The sequence below is a fragment of the Anopheles nili genome, chromosome 2 (genome assembly GCF_943737925.1).
Source record: "Anopheles nili chromosome 2, idAnoNiliSN_F5_01, whole genome shotgun sequence".
Lineage (NCBI taxonomy): Eukaryota > Metazoa > Arthropoda > Insecta > Diptera > Culicidae > Anopheles > Anopheles nili.
The window spans coordinates 66,407,718-66,426,109 of record NC_071291.1 but is presented as its reverse complement, the minus strand read 5'-3'; positions in this window follow the sequence as shown (position 1 = coordinate 66,426,109).

Here is an 18,392-nt window from a genome sequence, read left to right as displayed (position 1 = left end):
GTGTGCCGTTTGTTCGCTGACTTTTATAGCATTCTCCGCGTGCCGAAACGCTCGGCACTCCCGCGTGTCTCGCGATTGACAAGTGAAAAGCTCGCTATGCTCCGTTACCTCGCACTGGTGTCATCGATTTTTCTACCACCGTCCTGTGCACGCTGCTGTTTTGTGAGAAGGTGTCACCGGTGGACCGTTGGGTGGAAAATTTATTCCCGTACGGTGGCGGTTCCTTGCACAGTGGTACGATAAGAGGATGTACCGGTTGTGGTGAACCGTGACGTAAAGCAGGTGGACTACCGGCGTACATGCTTGGAACTGGTTCGTCGCGGAGAATAATCAAACGCGACGAAACGATCATAGCGCAACTGCTTCGTGCGTTAATAATAAATGCAGGTGGAAAGCAGTTCTCTCTCTTGTGAAACGAATCCCTTTATGGATGACCAAGCACCGCTGATGCACGTGGTGATGGTCGGTACTGATAGTAGACTCAATGCATGTTTGCCTTCAAACGAAGCCAACTAAAACCTGAGGCTCGTGAAGCTTTGGTTCTGCTTTCCCATTCGAAAGGATACGTCGTATCGTGATCGTGAAGGATCTTGAAAAGAATGCAACTCGTTCGGAATTTACTGGATGGTAGCTACATAAAGTTGTAATATTTTACGTACAAAATATTTTATGACAAACATAAAAACCCTATTGAAGCTATGAGTCGCAGCTAAGTCTCTTACCATGTAGTGCCATCATTAAGAAACACCACACGCGTTTTCTGATTAAAAAAAACCAAGCGTATGAAAAACCACGAAAAGGTGTATTAAAATGAAGTGCTCTGATTATGATACCCTCACAAACAGACACCGGTTTTCGACCTTCGAGCACGTTTAAATGAGGTGTGGCTTTCTTTGAATAAAGCCTCCTCAGCTATGCAGCGTGCACCCGACGATGGTAATGAGATCACCCGGGCGAAGTGAGGCCACATGTTTGCCCCGCTACCGGCACAATTTGTCGACCATTCACCATCAAATCAACATTGTATTCACCAACTGCCGCTTTCATACTACCATCGCACGGCTAAGTGCCGCTTGGAAGCGTAAAGTTGTGTCTTCTTTCTACAGCGCTGGGGCGGGCTTAATCACTTATCCTTTCGATGGCTGCCGTCTCGAAGCATCCCAAGGCGATTTCACGTCTTTATGCAAACTTTGAGGCGTCACGATTGCTATGATGATCCTGTTTCAGTTCTCATGTGCAGGGAATGTTTACTTTACTGGGAAATTTGTGCCCGATGACGTGGCGGGCGACATTGTAGAGTGCATACAGCGGGAATAAGGAGGCGTTCGGTCGGTTTCTGTTCATGACAAGCTGGATAGATGTCCCGGGAAAATTTCCGTATTTCTGCAGTGCAAAGTGATATGGCTGATGGTTCCAGGATATGCAGCACACGGGTGGTGTAGTATGAAAAAGAAGTAACAATTTATTTGAATACACCATAGCGATGAAATTATGATCATAAGTTTCTGATTATTTGTTTCAGTTATGGTTATATGCTTCTACGTTAGCCATTATTGAGCATTGAATGAATTTGTATGCGTTTTACGACGACTAGTGAACTCGGTTCAATTCCGCATCGATTAGTATTCTTTTCCGATCACAATCAATCGTGCACGTTTATTTGTTTTGTGATTATGCTGAACATGCGTATGCTTGTAGCAATAAGGGACGTACCAAGCTCGAAAGGTGAGAAAAAAGGCAGCTGATTTATTTATGCCAAAGCAGAATGTAGGTGCGAGGATTTGCTTTCCATAAATTCGGCATCAGTTCCAGCACGTTTAAATGGTGCCGTTTTGATGGGCGTTTAAAAATACCTGCGCTAACGTAATCCCCTATACATCCCCACCATAGCGAGTGTTTGGGTTTAATTGGCCTCTAGCAACCACCCCCGTCTCGCGGGGAGTTCTTGTAATGAGTTCCGTATTTCGGAGAGCCGCTTCCATCACTAATGAAGTGATTCGTAGCGATTGGTTCACGGATTGCTTTCGTTCCGTTGCTACTTCTGCTTTGTTCATTCGCTTTTTCCGGTTTCGTTTTCTCGGTAAGCTTCGCAAAAGCTTGCCCGGGTGGTATTTCCGGTGGGTTTTAGCTGAAAGCCCCGTTCAAAGCTAGCAACATAAAAATCAGTACCATTCGCGCCACCGCAAAGCCGCGGATCGAATGCAAAACTGGCGAGTCGGGCAGGTGCCGCTGGTCAGCGCTCGAGTACGATTGCGGACTTTAGCTTTCCGCGTATTCCCTGCTGGCAGTGCATGTGAAACAACCGTTGCATATTCATGTAGCATGGATTCATAAATAAACATTCACCCAACATTGTGCCGGTTGGTTACATAATTTCCGATATTTTCATGTTCAACGCCCGGCGTCTCCGTGGCTCCGAATTGCCACCGAATTCCCAGGACAACGATCCGCAAGCACACCGTTTGTGGGGTGGCGCGAAACGATGGTACCGATCGCAACAAGCGCGTGAATCGGTAAACATCCAGGTCAGCCGTTTGGTACCGGCCGGTGAGTGCTGCTTTAATAACCGCGGCTCATTCGGCTTAATTTGGATCTCTACGGTCGGTGACTTCAAACAAAAGGTGGGAAAAAACGGAAACGTGTAAGCTTACGGGCATGTGAGAAGTAGCAAGTTTCATTTCCGGTAAGTGAGAATCATTTCCGCAGTTTTGCATACGGTGCTGTTTGTCTTTTGAATTTTCAAAATGCGTTCCGGTTAAGCTGTTTGAAGTGCATGTTTTGTATCTGGTAACATATTAGAAAGACTTGCCCATGAGGCTTTCCCTCCGCGTTCGCAGAAACTTTCATTGCCGTTTTCTGGAAATCTAGAATTGATTGCTTTATCAGCGGATATTAATGTATTTTTTTGTGTTCATTCAAATTGTCCATCAGACAAATGAAAGTTTGTATTTGTTTCATGAAGCATGATTCTGAGAAGCAATAAAGCACGCTAGAATGAATGTGTAATGAAAGGTAAGCTCATTTCAAATAGATCACAATTGGTTGGTCAGTTGGATGATACTCGAACGAAACCAAACGATTTAGCTTTAATCTGTTGGTGGAAACCATAATATAAGCTGTAGATTACAAAAAAAAGAAAAAGTAATTAAAATAGCGGTTACTCTCGAGCGAATTGTTTTGTTTAAATAAATCAGAAATATTAGATAGACCAAAGCTTAGCACAGAGATTACAAATAAAATAAAGCTCAATGTCTACATCTTCAGAGCAAAGTTTACTAATTGAGACCAAAGATCAAAGCAGGAAAGAGTTACGTTACAAGGAAGAAAAGAAACTGTTATACCGTCGCACGATATCAAAACAATCGTATAACAGTGAGCGCAACGGAAAATTCTCTACTAGCCATGCGACCTTCGAAAGAGCCAAGCATACGCAAGAAAGAAATACGTGCAGCTTTTCCAGTACACAAGAGATTATACGAGAGCGAGAATGAGCCTGAGGCAATCCGCGAGAGCCCGCAAGCATGTGTGAAATGTAGGTGAACATGGGCGCGTACCTTCGCACGAGTTTTCTTCGTTTGGTTTTAAGGTGATTTTCGCCAATATCAAAGTGTTTGTATATTACCATTTTACTCAAACAACAGTGAATAGCATTGTAAAGCTTCAGGCGTGATGGAAAAAGGATACCTTGCTCTAGAACCCACAAAAACTGGGTTAGAGTTCCAGCGATCAAATACACAGTGTAGTGGAAGGTTTTCCCGTGACCCGACTTCAGGACGTCCGGCAGTTGGCTAAGAAATAAGAGTAGAAGAAACGCTTCCGTTTGTTGTTTGCAAATACAGACACAGAGCGTAGAACAAGCTTGAGTTCGAGAGAGCAGCCTTAAAGCTGGGAAAGAAAAATCACGAATAATTCTGCAAAGGACGAGTGTGAGGCTTCATTTCTCAATCTCGTTGGAGGGGAAATTGTCATGCTATGAAACGAGAGCCTACTGGGCGCCCCGGTGCAGTACTAGAATGCCGGTGGAAAACGTCATTATTTGACGTTTGTCACTCTCTCTCTCTCTCTCTCTCTCGTGTACTAACTTTTCTCACTACTAAACCTAGAGAGTATACCCTTTTGTCAACACACGCAGGCTCTTGTTTTGTGTTGCCCTAGTAGCGAGCTATCTTGCGGGCGGCCATATGCTCTCGGAAAATTCCTGGATCGAGAGAGAGAGAGAGAGAGAATTTGGAAAATTCCTGACCAAGGGCATCTGTTTCCAGGCGATTTCCAAGACACGAGGTTCGTCTGGATCGGCCCGAAACTCGTCGACAGTTAGAAGTTCGTATCCGTTCGTGGCGTGTGCGTGCGTTGGCAGCTGAGGCTCATCTCGAGCCCCATCCGTTCGTAGCGATTTGTCGCGTGAACTGAACCATTTCATCTCCCCAAATCCGTGTGTCATTACAGTGAGTATCCAAACGGGAGAAGGAAAAGTAAATAACAATCACCACGAATGTCAATGTCACAGCAGTGTGCCTCGGTTTGGTGTGATGTGTTCCGTTCCGAAAGATAATCCCATAAATCCGAAAAGGACTCAACCCTGTGTTTTCCATCGTCGGAACGCGCCTTCCAGGTGACTCGGTATGCGTGTGCCGCAAGACCGCAAAACTTACGCGAAATTAACAAACTAAAGGAAACGGTAACCGCAGCGTGCCTCCGGGACCGGACGCGACCGACGGTGTCCCTGCGGTCGGTGTCGATTTTCCTCGTGGAAAAGTTTCGTTTCGTCGGCGCTTTCCACCGTGGCCTAGCCCGTGGCAGTGAATGGGAAAACTTGCCCGTACGCAGCGTTAACAGCGTCGAAATGTTGTGTTTGTGCGACGGATTGAAGCGTCACGTTGGAACACCACGCCAGGATCCGTTGTGCTGTAGTTGTGTAATGCTGAAAAGGAAAACATAAAACCCTCTCCCCACTGTTCGGTGCTCGTGATCGATTGGGTACAATTTGTGAATTCAGAATCGAAGACGGCACCGCACGGGCAGAAGTTTAAAGCCTTCGAGGGCAGATACAGGTTGGTGGGATAATCGAATCTGCTTTCGTTTCGGTTGCCTCCGGCTACGGTTTCACGTGTGCTCTGGCAGCTGTCTTAAGGCTGGGGCGTTGTTTGTTCCACCCACCGGGGCGTGAAATAAAAGGACAACAATACAACGCACCGGTCGGATCATTGTCGGCTCTCAGGTGGTTGTGTGGGTGTTGGTGACGGTGGGGGAGAAAAAAGTTTTTTAGAAAACGATGTAAAGAAAGCACAAAAAAGAAAACCTCGCGCTAAAACAGCACCGGTTGTTGCCTACGGAAGCGGAAATAAGGCACATCCGCGGGCCGCATCCGGAGGTGTATTGAGTTATCGTGGTGTGGATTTTCGTGCGACTCGTTAACGGAGGTGACCGGGTTTTTGTTTGTCTCAAGTTGGCGAAAATTTTCGGCGAATCTGCTAAACGGCAACCCTTACGAACGGATAACACGAAAAGGGCGGTTTAGTGTCTGTCAGTCGCCCGGGAAGTGTTTCGACCAATGGTGGTGTTTGGCAGAACCAACTAGTAGGATATTATGTTAAAACCCACGAGCTTCACGCTACCAGGTCCATTCGTTCGTGCATGAGTGTGTCCGTTGGATTTCAAAAAAAAAAACTGCTAGAGAGAAGAAAAACTGGCTTCGAATTATTACTTCAATTCGTACATGGATTCGCACACATGTGGTCAACTACCGGCGCTTTCTGGTGATGTAGTAATAATCCCTTCTTAGCACTAGCCGAAGAAGCTTTTCCGGGTGCGCATTCGTCCTTCCCAACCAGTGATGGGGTGGGATTCCGTAGTGATTCAACAAAAAATCTGTGCTCCACGATTCGGAAAATGGGGGCAAAAAGAGATAAAAAAAGGAATCAGACAACGGTGTAATGCTTAAAAAAAAGGCTCGAAACCTCTTCTAGTCGCACCGGAATAGACAGTGGAATAGCATGTGGAACGGAAAAACCGATCTAAGTTGGCCGTTCGTCCCGTGCAGTGTTTTATGTTTTCGCTATTTTGTGTTACTTTTTTTATTGTGCTTCTCGCATGCTTCGACCAGCTGGTCCGGTTCGGTCTGCTGAGCAATCGGTTCCGCTTTCACCGCGATAGCTGTAAGTTTTTGGGCAAACTTAAGCCGCATCCAGCGCCCAAATGCGCTCCTGCCGCTGTATGGAGCTTTTTTGTTTCGTCCGTTCGCAACCACGTTCAACCGCTTCAACCATAGCTCAGGCAGAAGGTCTGGATTGGGGGTTTCTTTTTTTTTATTCTTCTTCCTTCTCGCAAACACACAAAAGTTGATCCCATTTTCATCATCATCACCTTGGATGCGTTCCGGAAACGCACCAAAGTGAGGCTTGTTTGTTTGCCTTTTTTTGGCCACGGTTTGCTGTTAGGTTTTACTCCAAGCGCTTTTCGCGTGTGGTCGAGTGTGAAAGTGGTTTGCTACGAAACAGCAAAAAAAAACAAATGATAAAAAAAAAGACAAAAATCTTACCCGCCTGCTAGCGCGCTGATAAAAAAGCACTCCCACACGCCGAGAAAAGCCGCAACTTTTCGGAACCCCACTCCGGAGGCGGAAAAACTGGGCACACACTCACCGGTCGGGAATGTGAATGTTATCGTCCTTCCTGACCACTTCCACGCCAAAAGTTGCGCACAAATGCCGGAGGGATTACCGCGTTTGTGCCTTTTTTTTCTGGCCCCTGAAAAGGTAGAAAGGTTTGTGATTTTCACGCTGGCCACCCTGCTGCTCCTTTCCCACGGTCAAAGCCAGCAAGTCGGTGTCCCTTTCAGCGAGACTGATGGCAAGAAAACGGTGAATCTTTCCATCAATCATCATCCTGCTGGTGTGTGTGCGTGTGTGTGGATTTTGTCGCTATTCGCTCACTTCCGCATCAGCCGCGCGGGTTTCTCGAGACGTGCCGGGAAATGTTTTGCACCTCCAGTCCTCGAGGGGATTTTCCTAGCCAAACCCCCATCTCTTCCATATGTCCTACTGTGGGCAGGGCGTTGAATTGAATCGTGCCCAGGCCTCAACCGAGTGATCTTCGCTGTAATCCGGTGCCCTCTTGACGCGCCCTTTCGAGCCTTCGCCAATCGTGCGGAAGGAATGGGTGTGGAAAATTAATTCCCCACACGCAGCCCTCTTGATGCTCCTTGAAATGCCATCGCAAACATCGGAACCGCTCGATGTATCGGTATATTTACAGTTCCTCTCTTCGGGCTGTTCCCGGGTGGTATGGGACATCAAAATAATATCACAGCTCTCGAATCCCGAGGACCCGGTGGACGTGAACCGGAAGCTTGATGGAGCTTGTGACGGCCCCCCGACAGCATCCGTAAGTGCTTCCGGTGAAGTTGTTTGATGTTGGATGTCGGTTTGAGGAAGTCCCAATTCAGTCGGCTCGTTCGCGGACGTGTTGGTGTTGGATTTATGTGCGCGAGAGAGAGCTCGCGAGAGCCGTGGAACTTTCGTGTTTGCTCCTTCTAGTTTGCGGCTCGATGATGGTGTTCGGATAATTAAAACCAAACAGAAAATGGGCTTCCTCGTCCTTCGCATCGTACATGGTGCGTCGACGTGCCAGATGGCGTTTCCGGTTGGGTTTGTCCGTCGGGAAAACCGCCACAACGCTGCTCGGTTGGTGTCCCCGAAGAAGCTGATGCTTTTTTTTTACGACTCTTCCTTGCGAAAACCCACGTGGGGTGGATTGTAACGGTTGTTTCGCATATTGTGCGGCTAAAGCTCCACCCGAAGTGGCACATGTTCCTGCGGGAATCGTAATCGGAGGGACATATTTTTCCACGCTACCACCACTAGGTGCGCGCTTCCGTGGCTGATAAAATAATTAAAGACAGCTCGAGCGGGCCAGCTCAGTCCATGGCAGGTGCCTGGACTCGTGCCGTCCAGGGACTATAAATCTCGCCGTACCACCGTGCACGTGAAGGTCACAACAGTCTAACGAGATGGCTGGGAGCTACGCCGAGTCGACACCGAGTTCGTGTACCGAGCGAGGGTAAATGGTTTTGAATTATTTATCACCCCCCCGACTTGCTATCGGTGGGTGCGCTTAAACAGGAACTCCCCGATTGGGTCCACGCTTATGGCGGGTATTAATCATCGTTCCCACGCTAATCTGTCAGCGGACGAGGCTTTGAGGTATTAATTTCCCGTGCTGGTGCGGGATTTCGAGCACATTGCACGTACTTTGTTGTTAACCGAGGGGATGTATTCATTTTCTATTGGTTTTCAATGTGATCGTTTTAAGGGTTGAATAAAAAAAAAACGACAACAATCAACCCTTTAAACAAGGACATAAGAAACGTTCAAACCGGGATCCAACCTGTGTCTGCATGGTCACCGTGGGACAAACATATTCAGCACAACGAAACGCGCTTTCACATTCGAGCGGATCCATTTTTCTTTCCATAATCGCCCCACACATCGATCCTTGCTCTCGTTCCAGGAGACATGAAAAGCGGTGCCGAAAATATCCGTAATCCAGGCCCCATCAAGGACGCGCCTGACGAACGGCACGGCAGACGTTAGTGTTGGCAGCAGCGACGGAGTGTGCAGCATATTGATTCCCATACGCGGAAGATAAATAGAATTTGCCCACCGGCGCCGATTCGCAGCGGTTTCGGTCGAGATGTTCGAGCGTTAAAGCGCCAAATCGAATCCAAGGCGTGGCGCGTTTGTGTGTGCGAGTTTTTTTTTGCGATCGTTGCTGACCGCGTTTTGTTGCTCGAAGAAAACCCATATTCGAGTGTGTGGGTGTGTGACGTAGGTGTGTGACGTGGAAACTGTTCGTCCTGCGTAGTGTAGTGGAAACGTGGTCGGTGTTGTTCTTTCTTTCGCTGTGTTTAGCAAACCGGAAATCGATTGGAAGGCGCGCAACCCGAGGCAAGGTGAGTTTATGTTTCATTTATGTATTTTTCTTTCCCACGTTCGATGTGAATTTAAGCAGGCTTGAGAGCATCCGTTCGGAGACGAGCTGTACCCTTTTTCTGACCGTGTGGTGATATGTGGCCTTGAAAAACTTTCCCATCAGAAAGGTGGCCGGTGTTTTGTTGTATTTTGATTCCAACGCAAATCGAAACAAAATATTTGATCGAGTATATTTTAACGTTATACTCTTGTGTAAAAAAAAGGGGTGCTGTTAGCTCACTCCCCAAGACAAAAAGACTCCATTTTTCTAAAATGATAAAAAAGGATCACGTTTTAAACAACGGTATCGTTGCAAATGCAAATCATTTTTCACGCGTGGATAATCTCCAAACGAATGACGATCCACTTTATTATGTTTGATGGAGCACCGGTGCGGTAAAATTTGAAGGTATCGGTTTCTTTCAGCTCTAAACTGTAGCCGCGCTAGCTTGCGTGTGGCGAAGCTAACTAATGGTTTCAAATTTTCCACAAACTCCGACAACGGCTACTGTTTGCCGCTTGAATTGATCGCCGCAATCAAGAAATCACCGGCGGGCAAATACGGGTAGAGTTCTGAAGGAAAAAAAAACGAAAAACAACCAACCCTCATCCATTTTTGGGGCTCCTGAAGCAATGCCAACCCGACACAGCTGGGAGGGTTTTTGGAAGGTATCATCGAAATGATTAAGTCAGCATTCCTTACCGACAGGCGAAAGTCAACAGGATCATCGCGAACGTGTGCTGGAGAGGAAGCACATTATCGAAGCTTATCTAAACACCGCACCGAGAGATGTGCCACGTGAACGATCGGAACCATTATTCCACCCTGTCCAGGAGATCGGTTCGATGTCCTGCTCAATTGACTTCGAGTCGGTATCTCATCGGGAGGCTGATTCCGAGACCACACCGGGTGAGATTGGTCGGTTCGGTACCAATCAATCACGCCGCACGAGTGCCGTATTCGGTTGTGTACGAGGCTTCAGGCAGTTCTCAATCTTTTGGCCAACCTGTCGTTTATTCGCTTCCATCTTGAGGTTACTCACTGCCACTACCACATTACCCTCATTTTTAAAGCATCGCAAACGGGGGCGTTTTCTATTTGGTTTACCTTTTTGAAAGGGCAAAGGAAAAGGACTCCTTTTCGCTTTTGCAACTGGGGAACAACACAGCTCAGCTCGAGCACCTGAAGCCACCCGGTGTGCTTTTCAACGGTTCGACCGCTCGATTTTTCCGTACATCGTTCACACGTCGACACTTTGGAAAGCCCAAACACACATATGGATCCTCTCAGCGTGCTGGTTTGGGGGGGGATTTCCCAGGTCAGAACGAAGTCGATACCAGCCAATGAGTGGAATCAAATTTTGTTTGGGGTAAAGAAGCACACAACAACAACAACAAAAAAAAGCGGATACAAAACACACCGGAAACAGATTTCGTAAACTACCCCCGGGGTCTGTTTGCTGGCGTCATCAATCGTGTTATGGATTATCAGCCGGTACCTTTTGCTGCGTCCTTCCGGCCATCACGTCCTTTGACCGTGAGGATTCACCCTGGTAGTGATACCTCACACGAGCTGACCGGAGCCGGATCGATCGAGAGATTGACCCTTGAAGCATGATTATTCTTTCCCTTTTTCTGCTAGACCCCAAATAAACATGTCACCCGTGGTGGGTTTCATGCAATTGCGAGCAAATGTCGTCAGCTTAAATCAAGCGGTGAGCTCGTTCGGTGCAGAACCGTATGTAAATATCGGTGTGATGTGAAATGTTAACATTGTATTTCACGCACGCCAACAAGGTCCTGCTCGAGGACGGTAAACGTTGAGTATCCTTTTCAGATGGTGCCTGTCGTTGGCTGCCTGTACATCCGTTACCATCCAGTGTCGATGGCTTTCTGCACTTATTAAGATCCTCACAATTTATGACCCAACCACGGTAAACTATTCAGTGCTTTCACGTAAATGAGTCAAATTAACTCTCGCCCGGTTCGGCACAGAACCAATGCCTGGGGCTGATTTCCTCGCCCGGAGTTGACGGGTTCATCAGTTTTCATACAACGAACGCCTAGCCGAGCTGGTCTTGATTGAGAAAATGAAATACACCGATTCCGGTGGCGACACGGAATAACCCGTAATCGTAACCACCCATCCAATTCCGGGCGGATCGTGCGTGGCATTAGAATGCGGCGCAAGTAGTCGGATCGCGCTCGGTAACGGGTCCGAGAAGTTGCTGCCACGTGCGACATGGCTGCTCGGAACCGCGTTTTGCTTGCAGCAGTAGCGCGAAACGAATCGAAACGGCAAGCCAACGGAGCTGCTGGATTGAAGATTGAAGAAGCAAGCTGTAGTTATTCGCTGCGAGTGCGTATTTTCGCCACGCAAAATTTCCCCCATTTTTTGCAGCAGGTGGAACTGAAGCGAAACGAGAGCAGGGATGTGTTTTTCTGCCGTCTCAAGTCCACGTGGGGGAAACGAAACCCTTGGTGTTTCGTGGGAGGTAAGAAGAAAAAAATAGCGAAAAACAGGATGGAAAACGGTCCCTACCTCACGGGCATGGAGGTGTATCGAATTGTTGCGTTCATCGGACGGACCGTACGGAGGCACTTGTCCCGGGGTTGGACAACCGGAAGGAGCAAATTTGACGACTTCGTCCTTCGGGGTGCGTCTTTTACCCTCTCTCATGGGTTGCGCAAGTAAAGGGGTGGGTTTGATAGGAAACAAACAACCATTCCTAGAAGCCCCAGTGGGTTCGGAAGAAAGCTATAGGGCACCCATGCCATAGGACGTTGTTTTTTCCTCGGGGCAGTTTCAGTTACAAGTAGTTTCGGTTTTGTTTTCGTTTCGGTTGCGTTCCAGTTCATTAGGTTGCCTCGTCTGATGAGGTGGTAAGTTGTGAGTGGCTAGTGACTCGTTAGGGCGGACACCGAAACCGTTCGGTTTCGATTATGTTGAGCGACGGCGTTTGGTGAATCGATAAGTACGCAGTTAGTAGCCTGATGCTGGGTCATTATGCCGTATCGGCGAATCATGCTTCGAATATAGCGAATCTTGTATCATCTCTGCTGGCTGGCGTTAGCCGAGGATAAGGCTAATCGGGCGCACATTGTTTCGCAATCGAAGCGCCCATATTTGGCCCCATTCGGGTGGTTTGGGGCTGGTGGGAAAACTCTGCATCGAGCATCGAAACCCAACCGTATCAACAAGTTCGCTAGACTGTCGATAAGTGATAAGTGAACCGCAATACGAGCAGCATCAAACTTCCGGCTCCGTTTCGAGCATCGACCATCGACCGATGTGCAAAGAACGCAAGGGGTTGGTTTGTTAGTCTTGCGGTTGAGAGATTTGTTCGTCGAGTGGACCGCTCCATGTTCGATGTTGGTTAGTAGTTCACATTTTAAGTTTTCCTCGGGCAGCTAGGTTTCCACGAATGGGGAAAACTTGCACCGGTACCACTTTCAGCCGGGTGCGGTTGAATTAGTATGCGGTGCAACTTTTTGTACACATTGCATAGGAATCTTTCTTCCCGTTTTGTGTACTTGCGTTTGTAAAGAAAGGTGAAGAACATTGTGCATTTTCTGCAAGAGGAGTGGGCTCGCATTTATAAGGTTGAGTTTCTGGGATCCTTCAGCGAGCAAGAGCGATAGTTTCGTGGAAACAAATTGTTTGCAAAAGCTCGAGTTTCAGTTAACTACGATTGCCGTTTGCAAGAGCTACATTTATTTAACAAAACTATAATAAACAAAATAACAGCTAATTTGTTTCAATAACCATAACATACTATTTATGAAGCATATGAACCATTGCTCCGAAGGAAATACATCGTACATGATGATAATTTAATGCTTTTATCAAATTAATTCAATTATTTGTTTTAACGGATTAAAAAAAAGGACTCAATCTTTTTGTTATGTGGCTATCAATAGATGGACAGAAGATAAACGGTATTTGGGGATTGAAAAGTGATTCTCTCTTTTAGGCTAGGAAATCTAGTTAATGAATTGAATTAAAAATCTGTATAAAAGCGAGAGAAAATGAAACTGTTTTTTATTTATTCCATTGCACCTTGTTTAAAATCATTTGTATATTTATGCAACATAACGGTGCTGATATTTCTTGTAGTGTTTTTTCGAACTTTTGAATTCGAATTCGAACTTTTGAATAATATTTTACAAAAACATAGCTTATTGTCAGTTTTAAATAACAAATTCGTTATTACATACAGTTCATTTTATGGCTTTATGTGTGTTAATTTTCACGCATTGTTCCAGCATGGAATGCCCTTAAATTGATAACGAATGTTCATACGCGTACACCGTACACTTTATAAAAGAATTGTCTATCCCACACGGTGGCACCTTTGCGATGTTTGCACTACTGCACCTTCCCATTACTTGTTAATAGTTTTGCTTATGGGGCAGTTTCATTAGCACAAATGACGTTAGCATATGAACGTCAGCAAACCGCACGCACCCAACCTCGCTTCGGGTTGCTTTTGCTGACCATAAATAAGTGCACTATTTTAAACCAACGCAGCAGCGTCAACGGGAAAGCGTTCCCCCCAGCGAGCACTTTCCGATACCGATCGTACCACGTGGTACGGGCGGAACAGAGCATTTTGCCGTAAATTAGAACCCCGGACTGGTCGCGGCGGTCGGCTCGGTGAGCTATTTTCATTTTTCTTCCCATTTGCCAGTGTGCCGCAGAGTCGCCGGCACGGACCGAAGCGCACCAGATCGGTGGTGCATTTCTCGCTGCGGACACAATGCGTTACCGCGCAAATGAGACCGGGTTCAATAATTTCTCCCTTCATTCCGCGTTTGGCACGCAGTTTGGCCGGTTGCATAGGAGTCCCGGTTCGATCGGTACGGGTGAATCCTTACTGTTTGGATTTCGATTTGCGCCCGCGGTGGCTCGGGTCGGGCAGTGCTTATGTGCACTGTTTTCATCCCGTCCCGGGCCGTCAGCCTACTGTGGCTTTTCACGCGAGGGTTGGGAATTTATGATTGCACCTATTGTACGCCAGTGGATACGCTCGGCCGGTTGCGCGAGGGTGTCGCTTTTCCACACAAAACGCATCCCACCTAGCGTGAGCTGCGCGTGCACGCAGAATAAAGGTAAACCGTCTAGGTGTTGAGAGCAACGCCTTGAAATGTGGAATGGAGTACCTTTGACATTTGACCTGAGTACGAACTCTTCTTGCCCGAGTACCTACATATGACATATGGCGTCGAAAGGGTTCATTGTTTAATAGCTGCCTCCGAACGAAGGGTCGTTTTATAAATGACACAGTCTTTAAATCAATTCGCAGTGAAAAGTAATCTTAAAGCTTTAAAATCGACCCGAACGATACGAGACGAGAAACGCAACATAACGAAACATTATGCTGCTTCGTACCTTCCTGACCCAATCAGGGGCGGTGGATGAAAAATGTTCGCTTTTCCCCGAAAATGAAATCTTAATGAACCACGCTGGTGTGATGGCAGGCGCCACTGAACCCAATTTACCCACGATCTATTACTTCTCTTACTTTTTTTTCTCCCTTTCGCTCTCACTTTCCACACGATTTCCAATGGAACAATTTATTTCTCCAGTCGCTGGACTGTCGGGAATTGTGCTGGCCGGTCGGGTGGATGCTATTTATTTCTCATTCCATTTCCCCTTTCGTGCTGGATTTTACTACCAGCTATCGATATTTGCCGCTTTCGGTCGCAACCTTCCCAATTGATCGATTATATCGTAGTTCGGCTAGGGTGTGCGATAAAATTCAGTTACGTGCGTGAGGAAAGGGTGGGAAAAAATGAAAAAAAAAAAGAATCAATCCCAGAACAACTCGCAAAAGAGGGAGAAACAAGTTAAATTCCGCTCATGTTCGTGCGTGGTCTCCTACCCATGATGGAAGGCGAACATTCTGCGATTAATAGCGATGGACAACTGCAGTGCCAAAAGGAGGGAAAGAAAATATCCCGCTCCATAAGGCATTGTATGGTGAAGGTTTTCCATCGTTCATTTTGCTTTCTCGCCGTCATCTTTGGGTTCACATTTCACCGTCACCCTGCTCGTGCGAACGGCCACCTTGAAAGCAGTCCTTGGACGCTAAATCGCTCCATCTCTCCGCAGCTTGTTTAGGGGAGCAATAAACATAATATCGCTAGCTTGACCGGTTCTGTGAATTTATTGTTCGCATCAGAACGTGAAAAACGGTCGCTGCTCTTAGACAAACCCCGTGCCATAGCTTACCGGGCTTAATGGGTGGAATTTGTAGCGATTCCATCAATTTAGAAGCGGCGTCACGTTGCGTGTGGTCGGGTTGCGATTTGTTTCAGTTTTATTTTTGCTACTCATCCGGTCCGGTGGCTGATTGACTCATAAATTAAGCGATTGATAAATGGTTGGTACTTTCCGTTTGCGCATGAATGTATGATAAATAAAGCACCGTATCCATTCAGCACATATTATCTGGCAATGAACTGCCCCCGTCCTAAATGGAAAACTCTTTTTTTATTTTACATTATCTTCTCTCTGCAAAAGATTTAACATGACGCTTCTTTCACGACGCTCAAACTGAAAAGGCATTTGCAATGGGGGGTGAAACAAAAAAACGAAGCTTTTTCTTTCTCTCTTAACGCCATTCTTCTGTCTGCGTTGGGCCGGGCGACCAAAGAAAACGGGTCGAATTTCTATCGCCTAACGAAGCGCAAAGAGCTTTCACATGACTGGCACGATTTGCGATCGTTTCCATTTGCGCTCCAAAGGCGCAGCCAGTCGTGAGGCACCATGGTTTGTTTGTTTTTTTTTTCTGTGTCTTTTTCCCGAAGCCGAATGTTGGATGCCATCCAACATGGATGGGTTCATGCTAACGAACTCGGTCGAATTCCGTCGGCGAAAAGTTTTTTGCCTTCCCGTCTAGCCCCGTCTGGGAGGAGTCGCAGCTGCTTAAAGGTGTGCCGGTGGCTCCGCACCGATGGAAAATAATTATTTCCCTTGCAGCGTTTTTTTTTGCTCTTTCCTCCGTACCGTAATCGTTTTGTTTTGTGCTGCTTCAACATTTTTAATGGCATCGGAAAGGAATTCGCAAAACTAAAAATTGCGAACAACCACAATTCAGATGCAATTCATACCGAAAGCGCTGGTTTCAAAGCAAAACCGTAGTTTCATATCGTTTTAAACCATGCTGTGCATAAAATGCGGAACCGGCGTTTCTGTACTTCCGGCTCACGATCCACGTGGCATGTTTCTGCATCAACGAGAGCGTCTTCGATGGTGGCGTTACTGTGATTCATTTTACAAACTAATTACGCTGCGGTTAGCTTACCGCATGATGAAGATGCATTCTTGCAATAGTTTAATAAAATTTCCTGCTCCCAGCGTGCGGTCGGATGCTCCCGGATCGTGCCAAGATGTAGGCGGCTCGAACACAATCCACACTGCGCCTCTGACCGATCAAGTGTTTTTGAGAATTTAATTAGGTGGTATAGGTCCAGGGCGGTCCGGGTGAATCGTTAGGTGAAGCTCATGGAATGTTTTGTAGGGTGCGTGGCAGGTGTTGGCTTCCCGGCAGCTGCAGCTTGCTAATAAAACACGATTTGGAATTTATTTTATTATGCAATATTTCGGGCGAGTAAAATGCCTTGGTCTTTAATTTGATTTGGACTTTGTAATGAGTAAAACCAATTTTGTGGAACAAGACAAGTGAATTATCATCCAGATTTAACAGTTTCTTTTAAGTTCATTTATTTTACACAATCACCTTTTGATCTTGCCTAGAAACCGGTTGGTTTTGGTTCCACGTAGTCCTTCGTCACCGCCATAGCTCATATGCGCGATGATAGTTGCTTCGCTTAACAACTCCTAATCCAAGGGTCACATCTCGAATTCTAAATGCTTCAGCAATGCTCGCGACCCAGGAACCTTGCGTTGCGAGACCACCCTAAGTGTCTTCTTCTTTCGTCCCTTAACAAACACGCCGGCCCGCTCAACTAAGTGAGCTAATGATGTTTAAGTTTCCCTTTCCCGCAATGACGTGCGTGACGCGCATAAAATTATAAATCGCGACCATCCCACCGGTAACGGTCCTGTAAGATGATCCCTCGCGTCTCCTGGAGCTGGAGGGGCTCACACGAAGTGCACGTTAAAATGGTGTACAAAATGTGTCACCATTTTGTTGTTTGCCGGAGAGCAACCCTGAAGCACCGCGGCCCAGCAGGCTCCCGTACATGAGTCCTTAAATCCTTCCGCGAAACGTACCGGTCATGCCTTCACCCAAAACCTCCCATAAAGCACATGTCCATGGGTGGCGGTTCTAACGGGGCATTATGGTGTAAAAAAACCCACCGGAAAAGAGAATGAAACAAAAAAAGCTCATAATAATAACACCCCAAAAGGTTGGGGTCGGGTCGGACCCAAACATCGCCGTCGTGGTCGTGTTCGTTCGAACGTCGCCTCAAAAACACGGTAACGACCGTTTGACAGTCGGTGACCGACACGGTTTCCGAGCGGTTCCACGGACGTGGCGGACTTTCGCGTGGCGCTTGCGGTTTAATTTAAACATTACTTTCAATTAATTTTATATTACAAGACATTCCAGCCACTTTGCGCGCGGACGGTGCGGTCGGGAAGCCCGCCAGGTTTGTGGGGGTCTCAACGTTGCGAAACTTTTGCCAGCTCTAGCGCCACGTTGCCACGTTGGCAGCGCATGGGTGTCCTGGCGGGACTTTATTAGCGGGCTTTTTGCTTGTCTCTCTCCCCCTCGCGGAGGTCACGGAAATGGGCCTGACCGTGTTTGACGACGGTTTTCATGGGAATGAAAAATGGTTCCGAGCACGCATCTCCCTTCGACGAGCCACACACCACGGAGGCACACTTAATTTTATTCCCACCACACCCACGTTCGGGTCCTTGGAGGGCTTTCGGTGATCCTCGCTCGCACTCGGGGCCACGTTTTACGCGAGCAATTGTGTGTTTGCCCTAGCGCTAACCGCAGCGCGATCGATTTAATCACTACCCCTGGCGGGGATGCCCCATTTGGGGATGAGTGAGTTTTTATTCACTCTCCGCACAGGTGGCTCGAGGTGGAGCAAAAATCTGTGGCCATCTGCAGCGGGATAGGCGAATAGGCACGGACGTAGCGCACGCATGATCCCTGACCGGGGTGGGAACAAACAGAACGAGCGCCAGGGAAGTCCGTGAGTTAGTTCGCAAAATTTGATTAGCAAAGTTGTACGGTGGTGAGTAATTGGAAAATTATGAGTTCACAACCTCACAAAACTATGCGCGGCGCGCGTCAGTTCGTCCGAAAGCCCTCTTTTAGCAGGTCGCCTGCTAAGGAGCAACGATTTGATTATAGTAATTGTGTTTCGCTCTGTGTGGGGCTATTTTTTAGCGATTCCAATTAAATTCCTTCTTCCGCTCACCGGCCGTAAGTGTGTT